Source organism: Hyperolius riggenbachi, chromosome 2 (genome assembly GCF_040937935.1).
Source record: "Hyperolius riggenbachi isolate aHypRig1 chromosome 2, aHypRig1.pri, whole genome shotgun sequence".
NCBI lineage: Eukaryota > Metazoa > Chordata > Amphibia > Anura > Hyperoliidae > Hyperolius > Hyperolius riggenbachi.
The window spans coordinates 151,160,274-151,187,653 of record NC_090647.1 but is presented as its reverse complement, the minus strand read 5'-3'; the positions used below and the strand labels follow the sequence as shown (position 1 = coordinate 151,187,653).

At 46.7% G+C, this 27,380-nt stretch overlaps 1 long non-coding RNA gene across 1 annotated transcript in view; it reads left to right on the top strand.

Annotated features, from left to right (window-relative positions):
- LOC137545916 (uncharacterized) overlaps positions 1-27,380 on the top strand; it is a 95,903-nt gene that overhangs the window by 48,725 nt on the left and 19,798 nt on the right. The window contains exon 3 of the long non-coding RNA XR_011026119.1: positions 18,667-18,743. This is a non-coding gene — a long non-coding RNA (uncharacterized lncRNA). The remainder of the gene's footprint in view (positions 1-18,666; positions 18,744-27,380) is intronic.

Sequence of the window (27,380 nt, the reverse complement as noted above, 5' to 3'; positions counted from 1 at the left end):
CCGCTAATGGGCAGCATATTACTTTGCTGCTAGGTGTGTGAAAACGCGGAAGATCACCAATAATCAGATCCTCTCTGTGTTACACCGATCGTTACAGAACGGCAGACCAAAAAATGCAAATGGACGCACTCCCCAGCCGTCTGGGCACACTTACCACTTCTGTGGAAAACATCAATATAGTGCTGGGCAGCCACCAGACGGTAATGGACGCTTTGTCTGGATCTTTACAAACCCTCCAGACGGCTGTGAAGGATGTGCGATCTCCTCTTAGCACAGACATACGTATGCCTGTACCTGAGAAATGTTCTGGTCACAGATCTGACTTCCGAAATTTTAGAAGTAGAGTGTTATCATACTTTGAGTTAAGACCTAATTCTTCAGGAACTGTGGCCCAAAGGGTTACCTTCATTAAAACCTTGTTATCTGGCGATTCTCAGACCTGGGCGTATAGCCTTCCCACCAGTCACCAGGCCCTAACCTCTGTAGAGGAATTTTTTTAAGCTATGGCTAAATTTATGACGATCCAGACATTGCCTCGACTTCTGAGCGGAAGCTCAAACTTTTACGTCAAGGCAAGAGTCCGGTTGAAGATTATGCTGCTGAATTTAGGAGATGGTCAGTATCGGCCAGGTGGGACACATTTGCCCTTTTAGATGGTTTTTTATCAGGGTTGTCAGACGAGGTCTCCGATCTTATGTTAAGTCAGCCGGAACCTAAGTCCATCGATGAAGACATTTCATCGGCCATCAGGATAGATCGCCGGCTGCGATATCAGAGACAGACCCGGGGTAAAAACCATGTGAGAATGGTGTCCCACGCTGCACCCCCAGTGACTCCACTTCCACCCGCTTCACCTCCACCGGAGCCAATGCAGATTGGTCGGTCAAAGTTGTCTCAAGTGGAGCGGAAACGCAGAATCTCAGAGCGTCTCTGTCTTTATTGTGCAGAGGGGGGTCATAGAGTACAGAATTGCCCTAAGAAGTCGGGAAACGCTACTGCCTAGGTGTAGTCGGGGGTAATACCCTAGGCATGCAATTTTTACCCCTAGATGATAAACGTTTGCTTCTTCCCTGTACTATTTCATGGGAAGATAGGTCTGAAGTCACTGAAGCCTTCATTGACTCGGGCTCAGCGGCTAATTTTATGGATGTTGAATTTGCAAAAAAGTTGGGTATTCCGGTCACCCCGGTAAAACCACAGATACAGGTTACTGCAGTAGATGATTCCCCTCTGCAGGGTAACAGTCCTCTGTCACAGACTCCAGAAGTGGGGGTCACTATCGGGGTGTTGCATAAGGAAAATTTGTTTTTTTTGTGTGTTACGTATGACAACCTCCACGATCATTCTTGGCATGCCTTGGTTACAACTTCACTCACCTCAGATTAACTGGGCCACTGGTCAGCTAACGAGCTGGTCTTCCCAGTGTTTTCATCATTGTCTAGCGAAGGTAACCTTGGGTGAGACCAAGATTCATGTGGAAGGATTGCCAGATCAGTACTCTGAGTTTGCAGACGTGTTTTGTCCTAAATCGGCCGATAAACTTCCTCCACACCGCCCTTTCGATTGTCCTATTGATCTCCGGTCTGGTTGTATGCCCCCTAGAGGTCATCTCTACAATTTATCTGGGCCCGAAAAATTGGCCATGCAGGAATACATCCGTGAAAATTTAGCTAAAGGGTTCATTCGCCCTTCCCGGTCGCCTGCTGGTGCAGGTTTCTTTTTTGTAAAGAAAAAAGACGGAGGCCTTCGGCCGTGCATTGATTATCGGGGCCTGAATAAAATCACAGTAAAAAATCGCTATCCATTGCCTTTGATAGACGATTTATTTACTCAGGTCACGAATGCTAAGATCTTCTCAAAATTGGATTTGCGGGGTGCATACAACCTGGTACGGATCAGAGAGGGCGATGAATGGAAGACGGCCTTTAACACACCCGATGGGCATTACGAGTACCTGGTGATGCCCTTCGGGTTGTGTAACGCCCCGGCCGTCTTTCAGGAGCTCATCAATGAGGTGTTCAGAGAGGTTTTAGGCAAATTTGTCCTGGTATATTTAGATGATATACTAATCTTCTCAGCCAACCTCTCAGAGCATAGGGATCATGTCAGGTTTGTGTTGCGCAAGCTAAGACAAAACATGTTATATGCCAAATTGGAGAAATGCATTTTTGAGGTAACATCTGTCATCTTTCTGGGGTACATAATTTCTACCTCGGGCCTTTCTATGGACCCTGCCAAGGTCTCTGCTGTTCTGGAGTGGCGTCAGCCCGTGGGTCTGAAGGCTCTCCAGAGATTCTTAGGGTTCGCTAACTACTATAGAAGGTTCATAAAGGGGTACTCCACAGTCATCGCACCCCTCACCAGTCTCACAAAGAAAGGGGCAGATACTAACCACTGGTCCTCCGAAGCTCTTGCTGCTTTCTCCACCCTGAAGGAATTGTTTTGTACTGCACCCATTTTAAGACACGTTGACATCTCCTATCCCTTTATTGTGGAGGTAGATGCCTCAGAGGTTGGGGTAGGGGCTGTGCTGTCCCAGCGTTCTGGGTTGCAGGGAAGGTTACACCCGTGTGCCTATTTCTCTCGTAGATTTTCACCCGCAGAGAAAAACTACGATATAGGCAACAGGGAGCTCCTAGCCATTAAATTGGCCTTTGAAGAATGGCGTCATTGGCTAGAGGGAGCAGAACATACGATTACAGTTTACACTGATCACAAAAATTTGGAATACATCGAGGGGGCTAAGAGATTGAGTCCCCGACAGGCTCGGTGGTCACTGTTTTTCTCGAGATTCAGATTTATAATCACGTATACCCCGGGTAGTAAAAACATTAAAGCAGACGCTTTATCCAGATGTTTCGAGCCAGAGACAGCACAGCCCTCAGACCCAGAGACTATTCTCCCACAGAAAGTGGTATTGGCAGCCACAGAGACCTGGAGGAACTGGACTGAAACTTTAAGTCCTTTCCAACAGGATGTCCCTGAGGGAAAGCCTGAAGGGGTCATGTTTGTACCGTTGCCATTCCGCCTCCAGATTTTGCAGATGTTCTTCTCCCACAAAAATGCTGGACATCCTGGTGCCACCAGAACACAGGATCTTGTTGCTAGGTGTGCATGGTGGCCTTCATTGGCAACTGACTGCAAGGAGTATGTGAGAGAATGTGCAGTATGTGCAAGAAGTAAACCCTCCCGTCAGGCACCTGTGGGAACATTGCAGCCTTTACCCACCCCAAGTGAACCATGGACCCATTTGTCCATGGATTTTGTGGGCGAACTCCCGAAGTCTGAGGGCATGTCGGTCATTTGGGTGGTAGTCGACAGATTAAGTAAAATGGCCCATTTCGTGCCCCTGAAAGGACTCCCCTCGGCCCAGGAGTTGGCCGATCTTTTCATCCTGCATATCTTCCGGCTACACGGTATTCCGGAAAATATAGTGTCAGATCGGGGAGTCCAATTTGTTTCTACATTTTGGAGGGCATTCTGTCATCAGTTGGGCATGGAACTTTCGTTTTCGTCGGGCTACCACCCACAGACCAATGGTCAGACCGAGAGAATTAATCTCTGGAACAGTTTTTAACCACTTGCCGACCGCACGCTTATACCGTGCGTCGGCAAAGTGGCAGCTGCAGGACCAGCGACGCAGTACTGCGTCGCCAGCTGCAGGCTAATTAATCAGGAAGCAGCCGCTCGCGCGAGCGGCTGCTTCCTGTCAATTCACGGCGGGGGGCTCCGTGAATAGCCTGCGGGCCGCCGATGGCGGCTCGCAGGCTAAATGTAAACACAAGCGGAAATAATCCGCTTTGTTTACATTTGTACGGCGCTGCTGCGCAGCAGCGCCGTAAGGCAGATCGGCGATCCCCGGCCAATCAGCGGCCGGGGATCGCCTCCATGTGACAGGGGACGTCCTGTCACTGGCTGCACAGGACGGATAGCGTCATGTGCAGCCTCGATCGCCGGGGGGGGCAGCAGGTAGGAGAGGGAGGGGGGAATTTCGCCGCGGAGGGGGGCTTTGAGATGCCCCCCCCGCATCACCCAGCAGGCAGAAGAGATCAGACCCCCCCAGCACATCATCCCCATAGGGGGGAAAAAGGGGGGCAATCTGATCTCTCTGCCTGCTACCTGATCTGTGCTGGGGGCTGCAGAGCCCACCCAGCACAGATCAGTAAAAACAGTGCTGGTCCTTAAGGGGGGGTAAAGGGTGGGTCATCAAGTGGTTAAGGTGTTATGTGGCGGATGCACAGACTGATTGGGTCAAGTTCTTGCCGTTTGCAGAATTTGCACACAATAATTTGAAAAGCTCTTCTTCTGGATTCTCTCCATTTCAGGTGGTAACAGGAAGGTTGCCCAGGTTCTCCCCATTGCCAGTGGCCTCTACTCCGTTTCCAGCTCTGGAGGCTTGGCAAAAGTCATTTAAAAACATTTGGGGACTGGTGAAAAAGAATCTAGAGAAGGCTTTTCAGAGTCAGAAAGGACAAGCTGACAAACGTTCCATAGAGTGGAAGTTTCGGCCAGGAGACTTGGTCTGGGTGTCCACTCGTCATTTGGCCTTAAAACAGCCTTCACCCAAGCTAGGACCCAGATTCGTGGGTCCTTTCCCTGTAACCAGGAAAATCAACAATGTTACTTATGCCATTGATCTTCCTGCCAGTATGCGGGGTGTGAGATCATTCCATGTATCCCTGCTTAAGCCAGCAGTGCAGGTAGATTCCACTCCTCCTCCACCTGTGATGGTGGATGACCAACCTGAGTATGAAGTGGAAAAGATTTTAGACTCACGTATTGTACAGAATTTAGTACAGTATTTGGTTCACTGGAAGGGTTATGGCATTGAGGAAAGAACATGGGTACCTGATTGCCGCATGCATGCGGATGAATTGAAGAAGGAGTTCCACGCCCTATATCCTGAGAAACCGGGTAGGAGCTGTCCGGAGTCCACTCCTCGGGGGGGGGGGGTACTGTGAGAAAACGCGGAAAAGCCGCCGTGTGCGCTCAGAACAAGGCGGCTGATTCCGCATCCAATGCGGCGGTTTGCACACGTAGGCCTACATCTGCCAGTATGGCTGAACGCGGAGAAACCGCCGCATGCCTTGATAGCGGTGCGGCTGGCTCCGCGTCCAGCGCGGCGGGTGATACGCAAGACATGTCTGGTGTGGCTGGGACTGATAGTCCACACAGGTTTAGAAGGACGCGCACGTGCGCTGAGAGGCAGAACTTTTATGACAGCCAGAAGGGAGTCAGCTGACCCAGCCGGTCAGCTGACGATTGTACCAGTTCCTATTGGTCCAGCACTTAGGGAGGCGCTGGAGAGCACTGGGCTATATATACTGGGTGCTGGTCATTCGCTGGTTGTCTGCTGTTGCGATCACTACGTGGTAGCACTCAGACCTTATTGTCAGAATCTGTGTTATTACTCTGTTATACTTTAGACTAGTTCCAGGGTGTTGATGATCAAAGACCTCACACCCAAGATTAGGAATCTGTGTTATCATTCTGTTAGACTTCAGACTAGTTCCAGGGTGTTGATGATCAAGGACCTCACACCCAAGATTAGGAATCTGTGTTATCATTCTGTTATACTTCAGACTAGTTCCAGGGTGTTGATGATCAAGGACCTCACACCCAAGATTAGGGACTTGTGTTACCATTCTGTTATACTTCAGACTAGTTCCAGGGTGTTGATGATCACGGAGCTCACAACCAAGACTAGGCATTGTTTATTATCTGTTATGACTTTCTGCTTTCCTGACCACTCTTCTGTTCACTGATTTGGTACTTCGCTATATCTGATACTCTGTTGCCAAACCCTGCTTGCCTTAGGATTACCAAATCAGCCTCCTGTCTTTGTACTTTGTATGTCCGACCTTGAGAGCTATCTCCCCAGTTAAGAGATAGTTCACAGATCAGTCAGTGACATCCTCCTTTGGTGTCACTCACGCTCTGGTCCTTCCCTCTCCCAGTCTGACTCCTCCCTGCGGGAGAGTCTCAGGCTGCTGAAAGGTACTCATACTCTAGCAGTATTCCTTACTGCCTTGTACCTGTCCTCCTGGTATTGTTCTCAAAGTATTACTGTTGCACCAAAACACTCATATCTCTCCGGTGTCCAGAGGTTAGTAATATATCTGATTATCGGTGATACTGCAGATCATCAATAATCAGGTATATATCTGTATTTTTGGTGATACCGCAGATCACCAATAATCAGATCCTCTCTGTGTTACACCGATCGTTACACTAGGCTACCAGACTATGACCCCAGGGTTACTCCCCTCCTCCCCAGACACAAGAAGAACAGGAGGGTGAAAAATGAGGAGAGGGTAGGGTTAGGTTGAAAGCTGAGATAGGAACTGATGGTTGGCAGGCTAGGGTCAGGTGGAAAGCAGAAACATGGCCAGGTAGACAGCAGAGCAGGGTTAGATGGAAAGCAGAGATCTGGTCATTAGTCCAGTGGCAGACTGGAGGAGGAGGACTTGGAGCCTGACAGCCATGCTATTCCTAAAAAAAGGAGGACAACTTGGGAGGGAACACAGTTGTGGTGCCAAGGACATGGAAACAGGATATGGGGCGGAACCCATGGCGGAGTGATGAGTATGATAAATTTAACTGAAATATAGTGTACATTTGAAAACAGTAGTAAAGGCAAAATACAATGGGGTTAATGCATGAAGGTTTGGTATTATTGTTGTGTCCTTGTAATATCGCTGTTCGCAGACAGTGCACAGCAATATTACTGTTACTACCAGAAGCAGGTTACTAATATAACATTAACATAGAAACACTCGCGGTACTAGAGTATGGCTGGTAGTGCTAATAGCTGCCGGGAGTAACGGTAATATTGCAGTGCGCTCTCTATACACAACAATATTACTACAGCTTTGTGTATCCACTCCAATGTCACTTAGAACAGCGTATATAAGTGATATAGGAGAGTCTAGCAGCCTGCAGGATGCAGCTACACCACCAGCTACTCCTGATATCACAACGTGCTGAAATTCTGATATTTAACACCCATTTATTGATAAAACATGATTCATCGCTGCCTTTATTAACTATATACATGATTTTGCTATAAAAAAAACAAAACAAAACGAGTCCGCCAGGAGAAAAGAACAATATAAACGTTATTTGTCGTATCGTCTCTTGTACCACAGTGACGCCAGACACCCAAAGGCCAGGAGTGGTGCCAGCAGACAGGTGAGCCTTCAACACTCACTAGTGGCACAGGGGGGCACATATACACTTGGGGAGGGGTGGCAGCGGTGGTGCTGGCACAATTCGGTGGGCAGTGTGTGGGCATAGATTCCTCTCTGATCAGATTCGATCAGAGAGGGATCTATCTAATGATTTGGTAGCAGATCGAGTAATGAATAGCCACCTTAAGGATCAGATGGAGGAGACGTAGGCATGCAATCAAAGTGGGAGAATAGTGGCAACACTTCAATGTATCTATCACACTCTTCGTGCTTTATTCTGCATTGGAAGATGATGGAAGGTCACCTAGGAGGCTACATTTTACGAACAGTCCATTCTTTATAGACAATGCTAAAAAGTCTAATTTTTCATGGACTGTCTATAAAATGTCAGATGGAAGGCAGCTCTGATCCATAGCAGCACTGATGATTGGGCATGCTTTTATAAAACTGCATAATTCCCTGCCATAAATTATCTGTTTTCACACCCCCTCGCACTCCATTTGCTGATCCAATGACCCAATTGTGTTGTTTGGCTCTCCACATGCTATTCATGCGATGCTATCTCTCCTGTACCCCACATACCCATGTTCCCACCCCCCTGCAATGGGTCTACCATTTGCAGTAGGAAATAAATGCTTGATAGCTTGGTTAGTCATAGGTCATCCTTTTGCATATCGTGTGAGATTACATTGTTGGGTACACATCATATGAACCAGGCAGAGGGGACCTGTAGAAATGTGTTAGCGGGGTAAGCCATGTATACAGGACAACTAAAGCCGATCAGATGTAGCCTTACTAACTGGTATAACTTGGTGTAATTTGCCTTCTTAAAACAGAAGGAAATTTGCAATAATTCAGCTATAAGTGAACATTTGTGGCTACCCACAATGCACTACTACTGAATATGCAAATGATCCCTTTTCGGCCTTGTTAGGTCCCTTTTATCCCCCTATACATTCCTAGTAGTTTGGGTCACCCAGAGCTGCTTGGTTACTCTGTTGTACTGGTCCAAGCCCTATCCCATACAGCCATATCAATCCCTGCCATGTACTGATGAGGACCAAAAGTCCGAAACAGGCTATCTACATGTGGGGTTGATATGGCTGTGTAAAATTTAAAGCTATAGGCTTGCTATACACCAGCAGTTCTGGATGCTTGCCTGGCTTAACAAGGGCGAAAAGGGATAATTTGTAGTAGTAGTGCATTGTGGGTAACCACAAATGTTCACTTATAGCTGAATAATTGCAAATTTCCTACTGTTTTAAAGAGACTCTGTAACAAAATTTTCAGCCTTAGTTCTTCTATCCTATACGTTCCTTTGCCTGTTCTAATGTGCTCTGGCTTACTGCATCCTTTTCTAATTGCACAGTGGCTGTGTTATCTCTGTTATATGATCTAATCTGTTTTCTTTTCGGCTGTCGGGCTAGGCTGGAATGTGTGGAATGTGCAGGGCTGCTTGTGATTGGATAGAAGCGATACACACCCTCTGCAGGCCCCCTGCAGGCTCTGTATGACTCACACACTCTGCTTATGTGAGCCTATCACAAGCTGGTTAGTTTGTTTGTAAACACTGCCTAAAACTGTTAATTACAAGCCAGGTTTGCAGCAGAGAGTGGCAGAAACAGCACAGAGGGGCCCAGGAGAACATAATGAATAGAATGGTATGCTTTTTGCTGTAAACATTTTAGAGTACAGATTCTCTTTAAGAAGGTAAATTACACCAAGCTTTGCTTTTTAGTAGAAGGGCTTTTAGGTCCCTTTTATCCCCCTATACATTCCTAGTAGTTTGGGTCACCCTGAGCTGCTAGGTTACTCTGTTTAACTGGTATAACATAATACATAATGTAAAACCAATGCACGTCATCTAAAAAATGAGGATTTTACACTAAAGACTAGCTGATCAGAAGCCAGAAACATTAAACAGAGCAGGGGTAAAAAGGAGAGACTTAAATTATCATTCATTTTCAGAAATCACAGGATTAATAGATGACTCATCTACATACCTGGGAATTCAACAGCTTTCAGACCCTTTTCTGGCTCAACTCTAGCCCATCCACTTATCTTTGCCTGCACACCCCCCCCCCCCTCCCCCCATGCACATTTTTCTATTAACTCAGTAAAGCATGCATGGAGTGTGTATAGTTTCCGCCTCTGTGGCTCTGAGACTGTACCTGCGGTCTCATTCCTGTGTTCAGACTTTTAAAGGAGGCTATGGATGGGATCTATTGTGGGGTAGAGCACTGGGGCACAGGAAAACTGAAATATAAAGAACTGTGGAAATGCACTTGTATTTGACCTATCCCCCCCGGGTAATACTGTTTATGAGTACTCATGCAGAAGTCGACTGGTAAAGGTGGACAGTGAGGTAGCAGTGGCACAATATTAGTTATTCTTAATTTGACAACTCAGAAACCATGAATGTGTCTCATCTTAAAATAGGCATGGACATGGGGGCTGTTACACATGGGAGCTGCTGATGTATATGAAGAAATGACCTACTGTACACGAAAGTGATAGGGAGTGGCAAAGAAAATTTGACCTCATGAGAGTGGGGGTAAAAAGTGTGTCCACATACATTTGTAGAGTATGATGTATGTGGTGTTATACAGTAATGACTCACAGCAGAGCTAGGCACCAGCATCTCCTGTCTCACATGTAATGTGACAATTGCATTACGCAGCCTTTATCTAGACAAAGACAACCAGTAAACACAAAATTATATTCAAATTAACACCCTCGTGCAGTAATAAAGGTAAAGAGACACTAGCCTCATACGGCAAAGCTGAGAGATGACTCATGTTTATTACACTTGTTAAAGGAAATGAGGTAAGGTGAAAAGATGAATTGTAAGTGAAAACTGGCAGAAGACGGTTCATAGGTTTTATGATGATCTAAGTGATAGTTTTATGTAACAGCAATACCATTACTGCAAGTTAAAGGCCCAGTTCAAGGGCAGGTTTATTGAAGCCACAGTTACTAAAGCAAAATACAAAAACAAAATACCTGCTACACCAGTTCATAGATCTTACATGCCTGCTAGTTACTGTCAGCCCATGTGGCTAAAGGGGGAGGAATCAGACTTAGGGCCCATTCACACGCGATTAGAGTTAACGTTTTTTTTCACTGTAGCGTGTATTTTTCACTGTAGCTTGTCACGATTTTTGAGGGATCGTGATTTGCATTTATTTACCATTAGAATCGCGATTGCTCAACAATCACCGAAAAGCGATGCATGCACCGTGCTTGCATTTACCGATGATCACAAATTGCCAGCGATCGTGACAGTGAGATCATTGCCGTCTGTCATATACTGTTAATTGCAATAGTGCCTTAAAAAGCGCTAGCAATAGACGGTGATTAGTGGTTAGTGCCGGCTAATCGCCCAAGTGTAAATGCGCCTTAACTGGAAGCAAACACAACTACTGTAGGTCCCTGAGGAGGAGATCTAGGGCCATGATTTCATGCAACAGTTATTTTAATTTCTTATTCTGTTGATTTCATTTCTTATTTTCTCATTATCAATGATCGATGAAATGCTAATGAGGCTGGATAGGGTACTGATTAAGAGCTCTGCCTTTGATATGGGCGACTAGGGTTCAAATCTTGGCTAGGGTTGGTATCTATTAAGTAAAAAGTCCTTGGGCAAGACTTCCTAATGGCCCGTACTCACGGGCTGCAAATGTTGCCTGTCGCCAGCACACGTGAGCGTGTGGGCGACAGGCCGGCGATAGCTTCTCGCCAGGTCCCTCCGCGTACACACGCGGAAGAGGGACCAGCGGCGAGGCGGAAGCTGTCGCCGACGTTCCTCCTCCCTCCGCCGGAAGCTCCATATACTTTAATGGAGGTTGCTGTCGCTAGTCCGCGTACTCACGCGGACTAGCGACAGTTGCGGTGGAGGTGCGGCGGCGACTGTCGCCATGCGATTGAAACTTTCAATCGCATGGCGACATGAGCGGCGGGCGACAGTTCGGGGTGCGCGCGCGTGCAACGGCCCATACTCACGGGCGACCTGTCGCCGCAACACGCGCGCACCGCGTGTTGAGGCGACAAAAGTCCCTCGTGAGTATGGGCCATAACACTGCAGGGTGGCCCCTTAGTGTGCCCATTGGGGCGATTCTTCAGTGCTTTGCTGATCATCGGCAATCAGCAAAGCTCTGCTACAATGTATCCCTATGGATACATTCACACTGCAGCAGTTGCAATTTCGATCAGTCGCAAACGCACTGCATACAGCGTTTCTGGGGAAATTGCTATGTGATACCTGTTCTTTTGAACGGGAATCACAAGCGCAAATAGCGCTGAATCGCGAGTTTTTGCCCGCGAATCACAATCGAGGAGCCGAACGCAATCACGGGCAAAGCGCCGAGTGTGAATCGGCTCTTAGTAGCTGCAGCTCTTGAGCGCTTTTGAGTCCAACAGGAGAAAAGCGCTATACAAATGTTAGGAGGATTATTATTTTGCAAAAAGGATTATTTACACATTTTTTATGCAAAATTCATTTAAAATAAGGTTCTCTTAAACGAATCAAATATAATAAATAAAAAAAATTCTAGACCTAAACTAAAGTTTTAATATCCTAGGATTTTTTTGTGTGTGTGCTCACATATTATTATTATTATTATTTAGTATTTATATAGCGCCGACATATTACGCAGCGCTGTACAGTGTATATATATATATCTTGTCACTAACTGTCCCTCAAAGGAGCTCACAATCTAATCCCTACCATTGCCATATGTCTATATTATGTAGTGTAAGTACTGTAGTCTAGGGCCAATTTTAGGGGGAGCCAATTAACTTATCTGTATGTTTTTGGAATGTGGGAGGAAACCGGAGTGCCCGGAGGAAACCCACGCAGACACAGAGAGAACATACAAACTCTTTGCAGATAGTGCCCTGGCCAGGATTCAAACCAGGGACCCAGCGCTGCAAGGCGAGAGAGCTAACCACTACGCCACATATGAATTCTTTTCTTAACATTTAACTTTTTACAATACAAAATGTAAAATACTTGGTGCAGCAGTTCACTTGTGCAGATCACCTCACCAACGACAACTGCTTGTCACAGCAGCTAAAAGCTTAGACCTTGTATCACACTCTGATTGGCTACCGTAGAACCATCACTCAGGGTACAACCAAGAGAATGTAGCTGATTGTACCATTGGAAGATGCTGGTCATTATCGTTGGTCGATGAAATGCTAAGAATTCCAAGTTGATGCAAATTTATGTAGCTTGGAAATGGAAGAAATCAAATGCAGCAGCTAAAAGTAAACCTGAGAACACAGAAAATAAAATTATACATACCTGGGGCTTCCTCCAGCCCCCTTCAGGCTAATCGCTCCCACGACGTCTTTTTCTCTGTTGAGTCCACTGATCGGGGCGTTCTGCTCATGCGAGCCCCGCTTGTGCCGACTGGCGGACTTACCGGAGGATCCAGGCTGCAGAGAAGAATGGCGAGGGCTTTATTAGACTTAAACTAAACCTAAACCGTACTGAATTATAAGAGTTTGACTAACCTGGGGCTTCTACCAGCCCTCTGCAGCTGTCCTGTGCCTGCGCCGGTCCTCACCGATCCTCCGCTCCCCCGTTGCGGCTTAGTTTCGATTCTGCTGATCAGTCGGCAGTCCACTGCGTCTGCGCGGCCCTGGCGGCATGCATCCTCGTACGTGTTCATGAAAGCTAGAGCGTCTTGTGCCTGCGCAGTAAGAGAAAACCTCGTACTGCGTCTGCGCAGGTCACTCTCGCAGACCTGAACGTGTATGATTATGCGCGCGGACAGGGCCACGCAGGCACAGTGGACCGCTGACTGAAACTTTTTCTATTTAGTACAGTTTAGGATCACTTTAAGAGGGCTGGAGAAATCCCCAGGTATGTATAATTTTTTTTTCTGTAAACACATGTACACTTTAAATTTGCATAACAGTAGCATAAACCTTGCATCAATTTGGAAATATTAGCATCTCTAAATAAATAAACCACACACAAACCACCCAAAGTGTAAGGACTGTTTTCCAGTGAGAAACGCAATCACAGTCACACTGCATTTGATCATGTTTCTCCCATTTTCCACTATGACGATTCTGCTGTGATTGTCGTCCGATGTGTTGGTTGTATGGTGTGATTGTGGTGCATTTGCGATTTCTAATTGGGAGAAAAAAAAGAGCGGAGAAATATTTTCATGAAAAATTGTCATGAAAAAGTCACATAGCAGTGCAATTGTATAGGAGCTCAAGCACGCAAAACATGCCTTGGTATCACAGCCTCTCCACTTCTCTCCAGCTTTGGTATCACAGCCTCTCCACTTCTCTCCAGCCTTGCTATCACAGCCTCTCCACTTCTCTCCAGCCTTGTATCACAGCCTCTCCACTTCTCCAGCCTATCACAGCCTCTCCACTTCTCTCCAGCCTATCACAGCCTCTCCACTTCTCTCCAGCTTTGGTATCACAGCCTCTCCACTCCTCTCCAGCCTTGGTATCACAGCCTCTCCACTTCTCTCCAGCCTTGGTATCACAGCCTCTCCACTTCTCTCCAGCCTTGGTATCACAGCCTCTCCACTTCTCTCCAGCCTTGGTATCACAGCCTCGCCACTTCTCTCCAGCCTTGGTATCACAGCCTCTCCACTTCTCTCCAGCCTTGGTATCACAGCCTCGCCACTTCTCTCCAGCCGTGGTATCACAGCCTCTCCACTTCTCTCCAGCCTTGATATCACAGCCTCTACACTTCTCTCCAGCCTTGGTATCACAGCCTCTACACTTCTCTCCAGCCTTGGTATCACAGCCTCGCCACTTCTCTCCAGCCTTGGTATCACAGCCTCTCCACTTCTCTCCAGCCTTGGTATCACAGCCTCTCCACTTCTCTCCAGCCTTGGTATCACAGCCTCTCCACTTCTCTCCAGCCTTGGTATCACAGCCTCTCCACTTCTTTCCAGCCTTGGTATCACATCCCCTCCACTTCTCTCCAGCCTATCACAGCCTCTTCACTTCTCTCCACTCTTGGTATCACAGCCTCGCCACTTCTCTCCAGCCTTGGTATCACAGCCTCTCCACTTCTTTCCAGCCTATCACAGCCTCCCCACTTCTCTCCAGCCTTGGTATCACAGCCTCTCCACTTCTCTCCAGCCTTGGTATCACAGCCTCTCCACTTCTCTCCAGCCTATCACAGCCTCTCCACTTCTCTCCAGCCTTGGTATCACAGCCTCTCTACTTCTCTCCAGCTTTGGTTTCACAGCCTCTCTACTTCTCTCCAGCCTTGGTATCACAGCCTCTCTACTTCTCTCCAGCCTTAGGATCACAGCCTCTCTACTTCTCTCCAGCCTTGGTATCACAGCCTCTCTACTTCTCTCCAGCCTTGGTATCACAGCCTCTCCACCTCTCTCCAGCCTTGGTATCACAGCCTCTCCACCTCTCTCCAGCCTTGGTATAACAGCCTTTCAGGGGAGGACTGGGACCTTTTGGTCTGGGGGAAAATAAAACCCAGAGGCCCTTTCATAGTAGCCCCAGCCCGAATTCATAGCTTTCTTGTGTGCAAATGTTATCAATCACAGTGTAAAGCAGCAATTTATTTTGCAGTTATATACATGAAATGCAACAAATGTTACCTCCGACACTTGAAATGCAACAACTGTTACCTCCGACGCATGAAACACAACTGTTACCTCCGACACATGAAATGCAATAACCGTTACCTCCGACACATTAAATGCAACAACTGTTACCGCTGACACATGCAATAAGGCATACATACTTCTGACACATGAAATGCAGCAAACGGGAAAGGCGGCAAACATTACCTTCCATATATGTTAAAATTCAGTAAACGTTAGGTCCCACACATGAAATGCAGCAAACATGTTAAATGCGGAAATCGGTATCCTGAAATGCACATAAATCACCCCACATATATGAAATACAGCAAATGTTAACTCAGACATAAATGCCTTAAATGCCCCCCCCCCCCCCCTACTGGGTGCTGGTGGGGCGGGAGAATAATACTAGGTGGGAGGAGTGTGACATTGGGAGGCCGCACCGCCTTCTTCTCTCTGCCCCCTCGTGGCCTGGCTGCTGTGTCAGATGCACAAACAAGCAGCATGCTGTGGGTGGAGCTGGGGACGGAGCCAATGTATATGGCCAGGATTATCTGGGCAGGAGCCTGCAGGAGGCGGGCAGGAAGCAGGGCATGCAGATGCCTGGAGGCTGATCAGAGGTGGGCAGGAAGCAGGGCAAGCAGGCAACACAAAGTCGTCACCCAAATTGGGACATTGCCCAGGACAAGTTACCCAGGTAAAGCCTGACGTCTGTTCACCATAGTGCAGGGCACAAGGTGCTTCTCGACACCCCCCCCCCCCGCCCACAAATGGGAACAGCGGTGCTTGGCCCCCCCCCCCCCCCCTGCACAGTGGGTGCTGGGCACAGGGGTGCTTTCCCCTTACCAGACAGTGTGTGCTGGGCACAGAGGTGCTCTCCCTCTCCCAGACAATGGTTGACAGGCATGGAGGAGCTTCCTACCCCTCCCCCCAAGATAGTGGGTGCTGGACACAGAGGTGGCACCCCCCCCACAACAGTAGGTGCCCGGCACAAGGGTGCTTTCCTTCCCCCCCAGACAGGTGCGCTAAACCCCCCTCCGGCATTGGTTGCTGCATACAGGGCACAGATGAGTATTAAACCCCCCTTCTATCTGTTGGCAGGGGTGCTTCCCACCCCACATCAGTGGGTGCCAGGCAGAATGGTGCTTCCAAACCCCCACACCAGACAGGAGTGCTGAACCCGCCCCCCCCCCCCCCCCCCCGCAGTGGGTGCTGCGTGCTGGCACCCAGCGGATGCTGAGCACAGACGTGCTTCCACCCCCCGGACAGGAGTGCTGCTCAAACACCCAACACCCCGTGGGTACTGTCTGCAGGGCACAGATGTGTTTAAACCACATCCCCCTTCTACCTGTCGGCAGAATAGGATGCACACAGCGGCCAGCGGTGCTTCAATCTCACTGGCTCCAAGCTTCAATGATTTGTCCCGCCTCCATATTCCGCGGCGGCTGCTCGTTCTCTATCACCAAGTCTTCTGCACCTCATGCGTAATCACGTGATGTGCAGAGGAAGCAGGAAGAGGAGAATGAGCGGCCGCCGCGGATGGAGGGGCTGATGAGTCTGAAGCCAATAAGATTAAAGCACTGCTGGCTGCTGCGTGCATCCTATTCAGCCGACAGGGGACTTTGTTCCTCACGGCCTCCCAACTCTTCTGCTTAGCGTATGGCTGGCCCATAACACGGGGGAGGAGGCGGTTCGTGGGGAAATCGCCCCCCATTCCCCCGGGCCAGTCCGCGCCTGCAGCCTCTCCACTTCTCTCCAGCCTTGCTATCACAGCCTCTCCACCTCTCTCTAGTCTTGGTATCACAGCCTCTCCACTCCTCTCCTGCCTTGGTATCACAGCCTCTCCACTCCTCTCCTGCCTTGGTATCACAGCCTCTCTATTTCTCTCCAGCCTTGGTATCACAGCCTCTCCACTCCTCTCCTGCCTTGGTATCACAGCCTCTCTATTTCTCTCCAGGCTTGGTATCACAGCCTCTCCACTTCTTTCCAGTCTCAGTATCAAAGCCTCTCCACTTCTCTCCAGGCTTGTATCACAGCCTCTCCACTTCTCTCCAGCCTTGGTATCACAGCCTCTCTACTTCTCTCCAGCCTATCACAGCCTCGCCACTTCTCCCCAGCCTATCACAGCCTCTCCACTTCTCTCCAGCCTTGGTATCACAGCCTCTCCACTTCTCTCCAGCCTATCACAGCCTCTCCACTTCTCTCCAGCCTTGGTATCACAGCCTCTCCACTCCTCTCCAGCCTTGGTATCACAGCCTCGCCACTTCTCTCCAGCCTTGGTATCACAGCCTCTCCACTTCTCTCCAGCCTTGGTATCACAGCCTCTCTACTTCTATCCAGCCTTGGTATCACAGCCTCTCCACTTCTCTCCAGCCTTGGTATCACAGCCTCTTCACTTCTCTCAACCCTTGGATCACAGCCTCTTCACTTCTCTCCAGCCTATCACAGTCTCTCCACTTCTCTCCAGCCTTGGTATCACAGCCTCTCCAGTTCTCTCCAGCCTTGGTATCACAGCCTCTCCACTTCTCTCCAGCCTTGGTATCACAGCCTCTCCACTTCTCTCCAGCCTTGGTATCACAGCCTCTCCACTTCTCTCCAGCCTTGGTATCACAGCCTCTCTACTTCTCTCCAGCCTATCACAGCCTCGCCACTTCTCCCCAGCCTATCACAGCTTCTCCACTTCTCTCCAGCCTTGGTAACACAGCCTCTCCACTTCTCTCCAGCCTTGGTATCACAGCCTCTCCACTTCTCTCCAGCCTTGGTATCACAGCCTCTTCACTTCTCTCAACCCTTGGATCACAGCCTCTTCACTTCTCTTCAGCCTATCACAGTCTCTCCACTTCTCTCCAACCTTGGTATCACAGCCTCTCCACTTCTATCCAGCCTTGGTATCACAGCCTCTCCACTTCTCTTCAGCCTTGGTATCACAGCCTCTCCACTTCTCTCCAGCCTTGGTATCACAGCCTCTTCGCTTCTCTCCAGCCTATCACAGTCTCTCCACTTCTCTCCAGCCTTGGTATCACAGCCTCTACACGTCTCTCCAGCCTTTGTACATCAGTGTTTTATATGTAATTCCACTCTTTACTAACATTACTCATTAATCAATGACAATGTGTTATTCTGTAACAGTATAAGAAAAGACATGCTAAAAAAGGGAAAATAAAGTTGAATAGGCAATACAGGGATCTGATCCATAACTTTAAGTGCTGGTAAAATATGTCACTATGGCAACAGAATTCTTGAGATTCTTGTGTAAAATACGTTGTGGCCTAATTTTTAGAATAAGTTGGCTAAAATAGCTCTCCTAAAGTCACATGTTGCGCAAGGAATGCTTTGCCTTTTAAGTGTGACCTTGTGTCGGAAAGCCATGTAGAACAAAACTGCCAGGGTTGTGTTTAACTGCATTCATAAATCCTATACTTCTGGAATTCCACAGTTGTTCCTTGTTGGCTAAGCCATTCAAGGGAAAAAGCAGTTACTGGACATCGATCTATAGTACAGCTTCACAAAACCTGCATCTTATTACTACAACAACACACAGGAAGTGATATACCAAAGACCTGGGAAGTTATGGCCACTGTGCCTTTTTTAACCTTGTATACCCAGTTGTGCCGAGACATTGCAATTCTTCTGCACACGCCGATTATTTGAAATAAACACAAGCACAATTTCCTTTCATCCCGACCATCAGTTCACACAAGTATAGTCAGGTATTGCATAACACACTGGAGACAGTGTGAGCTCAATGGCAGAGAAGCAAATGGTATACATCTGTGTTTGCACCCCAAAGTTCTTGCATGCAAAGCCTGCTTTTTTAAAGTAATAAAGATATCAAACTACAAGAATATGATTATGCCAGCGTATAATTCATTGATCAATGTGTTTATTTTAAGGTTCATAAATCTGCTAGCAAGTAGTACAGAGTGTGGGAAGTGTGCAGTACTTGTTACACGCAAGATCAGAAAAGAAGGTAATTGAGATACTCATAATTTTTAGCTTGCAAACAAATTTAATGCACATTACACAGATTGGAATTCAGCCAATCAAATGCACTTCCTGCTAATTCCAACTGGCCAGATCCCAAGCTGCATACAATTTGAATTAAACCTGCACACAAGCTGGAATCAGTAGTATCTGATTCAGTATATCTCATGGTGATGCAAATAGGCCACAGTTAGAGATGTCTTGGCCAGATCGCGAAGTTGGCCACTTCAGGATCTGGCCAGCCAGTACGCGAAGTAGCCAACTGATGCGGTCAATAAACAAGGAACTAATTCAGCAAAGGTTGTGGCGCTATTTGCAATTCCCGGACTCCTCAACCTACCCACCGGTATCCTCTCGCCTCTCGTCACTGCATTTCCACCCTTCACAGAGGACACAAGGAGTGGACGGATGGAGGCACATCCGTGAAGAGGTGAGAAAACACCGGGGCAAAATGGGTTGGATTGAGGATCCTGGTAATTGCAGATACCAAAGCAGCCGCCACTTAACTTTGTTGATTTGCTTCTTTCTTTGGGACTTGGCTGGCCAGCTCTGATCAGGTTACATTCTGGCCAGCCGAAGTCCAATAATTGACAGTTACAGTATTTAGAAGTTTTTTGCATATTGGCCGCAGTAACTGCCCAATTCTCACATTGGCCGGCTAGATCCTGAAGTAGCTAGAATTCGAGTTATGGCCATAACAGGGATAAGTGCAGATTCTGCCCGGCTGCCTGAGCTTAACCAGAACTTTAGTCTTTAATTACTTATCCTATACAATAAGCCCCCTGTGTCCCTGCGTCCTCTCCTGTCTCTGTGTCTGTGCCTTTGTGCTACTGCGCATGTGTGGCACGTGGGCGTCCACTGGGACAGGAGGAGGATGTGGCCAGAGGATGGGCGTGTGCAAGCACGGTGTGCAGGCATGTGTGCGCGAGTTGCATATGCACATGCGGGTGCGCGCATGTGCACTAACTTGCGTTGGCGGCAGCGATGACAGGGGTGGGGCTTGTGAGGGAGGCCTAGAGCCTGTTATTGTAATGGGCTTAGGATACTAGTTGAATAAATTGGCATTTTGAATCTGTTTAGTGACGTTCAAAGTTGTGGTTAAGCCCAGGGGAGTAAGGGCTGGTTTACACTGAAGGCAGATAAAAATGCATATACAGTATTTCAACAGATCAGTTGTTCTGAGCTTCTTTTTCATTTGCTCTGCATGTTCATACATTTTTGTATGTACTACATAGAATAGTGCATTGTAAAAAAGCTTCTAGCTAAAACACATGTAAACTAACCAATGGAAAACATAGAAGTTATCTGTTTCATAACATGGGAAGGTCACTGTAGCACAGAGAACTATAATAGAGGATACTATACCTCAGGGCTTCATAATAGTGATGCACTATAATGAAGAACAATATAGTGGTCTCATGAGCATTTGTTTTTAATGTAATATTCAAAGTGCACCAAAATTGTGTGTTTAAAATATGGTTATTATAAAGTGTGAATAGGTCCTAGCTGTTTCACTGAACAAGGGGATTTCAGATAACCGATTAACACTAATTCGGGCTCAAACCCGCTAGCAGCCTTTTCCAAACACTAGTGATTTGTAAAGTTCTTGCTAATGCAATGCTAGGAGTGATTTTTTATAAAATCAATCACATCGCTCAAGTGAGATAACATCCATAGCATTACATTAACAAAAGCTTTTCAAATCACAAGCCCTTAGAAATGGCTTAGTAATGTACTGCTTGGTGGGTTCCAGGCCTAATGGGATGAGGTTGTGCCTATTCACTGCATTCTTGGGGTTCATGCGGACCTGTGTGTGTGTGTGTGTGTGTGTCTTAGTAGGTGAAAGCCCATCCAAAATGTTGCTATGGTACCCGTGGGTTCCTGGCCATGCCCATGCTTGTCATATATAAGAAACGTAGACTTGATTATTTTATAAAAATGACACACTTTGAAGTTTACCTCCTCTAGCATTTTCTTAAGGCCGGTTACACACTCAAAACGTGCAGGAGAACGGCTCCTGCAGGCGTTGCGGCGTGTCGTCGGAATCTGCGGTGCGACGCTGAGTAGCGGCGGTAGTAGTTAATTTACCCGAAGGGGAAGCGCCAATTTCCGACGATAAAATGCGCCGGGATGCGTCGTACCGCAACGCATCGAAACGCAGCGTCGGGTGTGAAAGGTAAAAGGAAAGTCTATGGACTTTCCTTTTACCTTGGTTAACGCAAAGTATAGACTTTGCGTTAAAACGCCAAAAGAGGGCTCTGGTGTGAAAGAGCCCTAAGTTGCTAGGAAGATCACATTTCATTTTCCCCTTTGCATTGGGAGTATATCCTGTCTGGTGTGTAGAAATCTTTTAATCCTTGCTTTAACAGGGTCATCTCTGAATTCTGGCACATCTAAAGGGTAGTGAATATTTGTGAAGCATGCCATTATTATTTATTTCTCTGGAGAACCAATAAAATAGACAATAAATAGCACTGCTGTTCCTGTAAATTAGAGAGAGATAACCAATAGTGTGGCTTGATTTAACATCATAGCAGATGGTGCACAGATCCAAAGAATGTTGGGGGTGCTCAGGGCACTTTCTCGATCAGTGTAATTGGTCAGAATGGGAGGTATATGGAATCCATCAGTGCATAGATCCAGCTCCTACATTTTTCTGTCTGGCTGATGAAGGAAGCATATTGCTCACTATCATATACAGACATTCTATTTTCCCATAATGTGTATTTCCCTTTATTAGTTGCCTCAAATCACTATTGTATTTTAAGTTGAAATGATGAATGTAATTTACCCCCATGGAATTAAAATTACATTTTTAAAGATGATTCCTCACTTAGATCTGGATGTGTCAAATTATCATTTCTCAATAAATATTTTTTTTCTATTGGTTTAATTCAGTTGACTCGTATCTTCTTCCACCCTATGTAACTAAGTTATGGAAGATCTACCTGGTGTCTCATTTTTGTGTATTTATTTTTCCTGCATATAAAAAAAAAAAATAAGAAATCACATCTTATTTATCTTACCTGTCCTGTTGTTTTTAGTGTTCACTGTCAGATTACGGAGAAAGTTGATATTTACATTGTATGTAACTGGTATGTTCCCACTAACGCATTGTGTTGCAGTGTAACGGACAACACACACACACACACACACACACACACACACACACACACACACACACACACACACACACACACACACACACACACACACACACACACACACACACTTTGCTGCATGCTGTGTTGCTGTTTGTGGATGGGTATGTCACATTTCTGCGTTGTAATGGAGCATGTTATTCAAACATACTTTCTACAGTATGCTTGTGGATAACGTGTGCGATAACGAGCATATTACAATGCAATTCTTCATGCTTTGAAAAATAACACATACGTTTTAGGCTGGTTTCCCACTGTAAACCAGCGGCAGCAATGCGGTGCATCGTGCCCGTCGCACTGCATCGCACCACCAGAAACAGCCCTTCAGGGAACACCACCTTAGTACGCGGTGTTCCCTGTCTGGGCACCAGCAAAGCAGGAAGTGGCGCACGTTTGCCGTCTCTTCCTGCTTCGGGGTATGCAGAAGTGCATGGAAGCGTATTGTAAACATACACTTCCGCGCATGCGCGCCGCAGCGTTGGTCATTTTTAAAAAATCTACACGTCGCCATAGACTAACATGACTTCTGGGCCGCTGCAGGATCTGCGCGGTAACGTCGTTCTGGCCCTGCGTCGGGGATGCGGCAAAAATGTCACTTTCATCGTGTCACGCCATAATGTGGCCGTCTGAAAATCTCCATATTTGTTTTTTTTTCTTGTTAATGACCCCTGTGGCCAGGGTTTTAATTCAGTGCACTCCCTCCTTCCCGTTTGTGTTTTTTGTCAGCATGCACACAGCTTATGCTAGTGTATGTGCATGGTGCGCATGGATACATTACGTTAGCTCCCTTGTACGATTGGTATGATGCGCTATCTGTCCCATGAGAGGATGTCAGGATGTGTGCACCTAATCCCTAAATAGGTTTGATGCAATGAATGTTTGCACTATGCATGTTACATGGCCAGAGTTAGGACACCTACATTTACCTGGGTACTTCTGCACAGTGTAGGTGACTAAGCAAGAGAATGCATTCTTCTGTGAACTAAGACCCCGGCTTTTAACTTAGCTGTAGGGATAACAGTGGTGCCTGGATGAGTGAATCTATGAATGCATTTGTTTGAACATTTGCATGCGAGTGTGCAAAGGGTTACTGATCTTTGCTAATTTTCTGGCCACACCCCCTTCAGCACCTCCCTTTCCTTAATAACTTATTTAATGTCCTAACTAGAGGCGATGTGCCTAGATATATGTTTTTTTCTTGAAAATCTCCATAGACTCTCATTGCCCAGCGGTGGTTTGCAGTAAAAATACAGCACTGCCCTGGTGTAAAACGGCCCTTAATGAGCACTGTGCATTAAGTTATGACCGTATTGCAGCACGAGCATTACGCAATGCATGTAGCGTGAATTTAGCCTTAATCTATTACACAAAACTACAATAAGCAGTGTCTGCCTAGCTTTATAGACTTGACTGCATTGTTTTAGAAGTGCCCCTTCACTATAGCCAGAAGATCACACAACAATCAAGCAATTGCCATTTTTAATAGCTTCCATATTCTTTCAGTTAGAGGTTTCCTTTAAAATACACTACCAGAACTTATTTAAAAAATAGTAATATTACTGGTCCCAGAAATTCCATAGTTTTAGGATCTTTGGGAACAGGGAACATGATTGCAGTTCTGTCCCTTTTATTTTGCCTGAGGATACAATATAAGCTGGAACACCTTATAAAGACTGACCTAGTTGTGAGTCACAGATGGAAGTGTAATTGGTGACGAAGGTAAACAGCTGGTCTTCCCAGCCAAGTCACCAATGTGATTCAAGTGACACAGTAGCACAAACAAGCCTGTGTTTCATCACAGTGCATCACTGCTGATAACTGTGCTCTATGAGGCAAGTTAAAGCTGTAGCTTTACTGTATTGCTATATAAATAGACACCCACCAAGTGTGACTGCAGAGTGCAGCTTATACTAACAGCTCCTTAATAGGGAAGTGTCTACAGCACTTAATTTTCCCCTGTAGTCTAAACCATCTTGGATGGAAAGTTTTCAGTTAGGGCCCATTCACACTTGCGTTTGCAAAACGCTGGCCATTTTTGCCGGCGTTTTTCAGGAAAATATTTAACGCGGAAAAAATCACTGAACACTGCGGCGATTTTTCCGCGATCGCCAGAAAATCGCCTGATAATGGTGCAGGCGACGCGTTTGCGGTTTGTGATTTTGGGCGATTTGCAAGTAAGAACGGGCCAATAGGGTTTTATTATACTAGCGTTTTTTAAAAGCGCTAGCGTTTGAGCGTTTTGCCGAAATCACGGCAAATGCTCTAGTGTGAATGGGCCCTCAGCCTTTTCCTCTCCCGTATTAACTTAAAGCAAACCTGAAGCGATTTTGAAATAAAAAAAAGACACTTACCTAAGGAGGGGGAAGGCTCTGTGCCCTATAGAGCCTTCCCATTCCTCTCACGGTCCCCTCGTTCCAGCACTGCCTCCCTATTCAAATCTCCAGCCAGAGTGCGAAGACTCCATACTGCGCATGCGCAAGTGTGCGAGAGAGCACACTCTTGCATGCGCACCACAGACCCACCCACCTTCGGGAGCACTCGGGCTCCCCAAGACTGCTGTAGCCTCCCACGGCGAAAGGGAGAAGTCTCCGACCCATTGGTCGGGGGCTGCTAATAGGAGTGACAGCACTGGAACGAGGGGACGGTGTGAGGAACGGGAAGGCTCTACAGGACCCAGAGCCTTCCCTCTCCATAGGTAAGTATCTGTTTTCTTTATTTCAAAATCAATTCAGGTTCACTTTAAGGTGGCTGTACATAACTCATTGTATGGCCAAACCGACCATAAGAACCCTCTCTGGTTTAGGAGGATTGTATACCTGTGCTCATTGTTAAGTCTCAACTCTTCGCCGGCACAACGCCTTCACTGTTCGGCTTCACCCAGAGTGATGGTACCAGGTGGCTCGGCACATGTTGTAGCATCACATAGAACAGGCGCTCATGGTGCCGGCAGACACTGGAGGAAGCCAGGAGTAGTGCCAGCAGATAAGGTCAGCCTTCATGGGCATATGGGGGGTACACTATACACTGTGGGGGACACTGGCCGCGGGGATCTTGCAATATCGAGTGCTGTTACCATTACGCATCCAATCAAGCCCTTGCAACTGAGTTTTTTTTCACCATTCCTAATCAATCCATTTACCGATTTCGGACGAAAATTGATCGAAAGGTCAAGTAAATAAGCATGTTGTGCCACCGATCTCTCTTCTAATTCGGGCCGCAATAGCGAGTAATGTATGGGCACCCTTATCTGATCCACATTACTTCCCACACTAAGGCCACGCTGATAGCTGGAGCCCTGTGGAGAGTCATATGATCCCTAATAAGACTGGGTGAGGCATCTTTACCTTTCAAAAAGCAACACTGACCCTGAATAGAATTTTAGCTGAAGTTTATTGTAAGTTAGTTGGCTTCCCCCTAAATTGGCCCTAGACTATAATAGATACACTGCAAGAGACCTAGACATACAACTATGGTAGGGATTAGATTGTGATCCCACCTGAGGAACAGTTAGAGGGACAATATGGCAAAAAAATTAAAATGAGCCACAAATTACTTTTCTCCTATGTTGCTGCTACTTACAGTAGGTAGTAGAATTCTGACAGAAGTGACAGGTTTTCGACTAGTCCAGCTCTTCATGGGGGATTCATTTATTTTCAAAAGCGCTTAGTGAATGGCAGTTGCTCTGTCCAACTGCCAAAAAGCTGTGTAGCGAGGAGGGAAGATGGCCAGCATCATTGTTTAAATCCTTTAGGAAATATCTTTATAAAGAATAAAGGCCAAGCTGAGAATCCCCTATGAAGAGATGGACTGGCCCAAAACCTGTCGCTTCTGTCAGATTTCTACTACCTACTGTAAGTGACCGCAACAGAGGAGAAAAGTAATTTAGGGCTCATTTTACTCTAGAAAAAAACGTACTTCTTATTTGTCTATCTTTGCACATATTTTAAATTATACAATTTTTTGCCATAGTGCCCCTTTAAGTGACAAGACAATATACTCTGTACAGTGCTGCGGAAGATGTCGGGCTATATAATACTAAATAATAATAATAAAAGGTACTTATTAAAGTATCCATTGAAAGATTATATACTCGGTTTACCCATCTTCTACATTGATTTGTTAAGATTGTACAATCAAGATTGTATCACTGATGGGCACCTTTAGGGCCCTTTCACAGTGGGGGTGGTGCGTCAAATTGACCGCGGCCTAATGCAACCCTACGGGGAAGTCCATACTTCCCATGTTGCTGTACTTTTCACACCATAGGATGTAAACCAATAAGAAAAAAGATTTTAAACCTGGTGCGTCCATGATGAGTCTCCTAGAGCAGGGGCGTCTCCTAGAGCAGAAGTAGTGGCAGCCTGTGCCAGGTCTCCCCCTAAGCTGTCTCTCTGCCACTCCATAGCAGTCCTCTGTTGAATAGAACGGCAGCAGAGTGCACTTAACTCTCCTCTTACTTGTGTAAGAACAGCCACCATTATAAACTGTATGCAGTCCTCTCTTCCATGTGCAGCAAATGCCCCCATTTCTTCTAAAGGCAACTATTAATTTGCAACAGTTTCCCCTATTCCATGTGCAACTATTATCCTATACAATGAGCAGCCCAATGTGGAGCATCGCCTACCTCCCAAGTGCTTTCCCATCTTATGCAGCCACCAATCCATGTGCAATATTCCCCATGCTCAATGTATTGTCAGCCCTATGAGAGGTTTCTCTTAGGCCAGGAACAGCAAACAGTCCCCAAAGGTCCGCATACATTTTTGGCAAAGTTCAAATTAATTGATGGGACTGAATCAGGAAAGGTGTGGTTTCTCAGTCCATGCTAAACACTGGCATGAATATGTCCCTTGAGGACTGGAGTGCAACATCCCTGCAATAGGCCAACAGCAGAATTGTGGGAGAGAGGGTGCATGTTGCCCAGAGGGTACTTATTATAGGAAGCCATCTGCATGGAGTTTTTAATTCCTGTGTGTTAGCATGGGCTTCCTTCCTCCTCAGCCAGTGTTCTCCCCAGGCTCTTTTAGCCGGGTGGTCCACCCGGCTAGTTTTGATGAGCACCCGGCTGTCATCGGTTCACCTCCTCCTATGCTGTAAGCAGAGTTGCGCACAGAAGCACCGGCCCTGCATTCTCTCATATTGCCCCACTCGGCTACTTTTTCATGCCACCCGGCTACTTTTTCGTGCCACTCGGCTGGAAAAAATTTCTGGGGAGAACACTGTCAGCATCCCTGAAACATGCTGATAAATTAACTGGTTTGGTTTCTCCAAAATTGGGAAATTAGGCATGATTTTATGGTTTTGAGCTCCTCTGAGGTACACTTAGTGTTATGAATTGTTTGATGTACTCCATGAAGTGCTACAGAAAATATCAGCACTATATTAATCCATAATATTAATACATTGTCAGCAGAAGTGCCCAGGAACACTGGTCCACTGCTGGATCTGCTTACTGGAGCCATCTG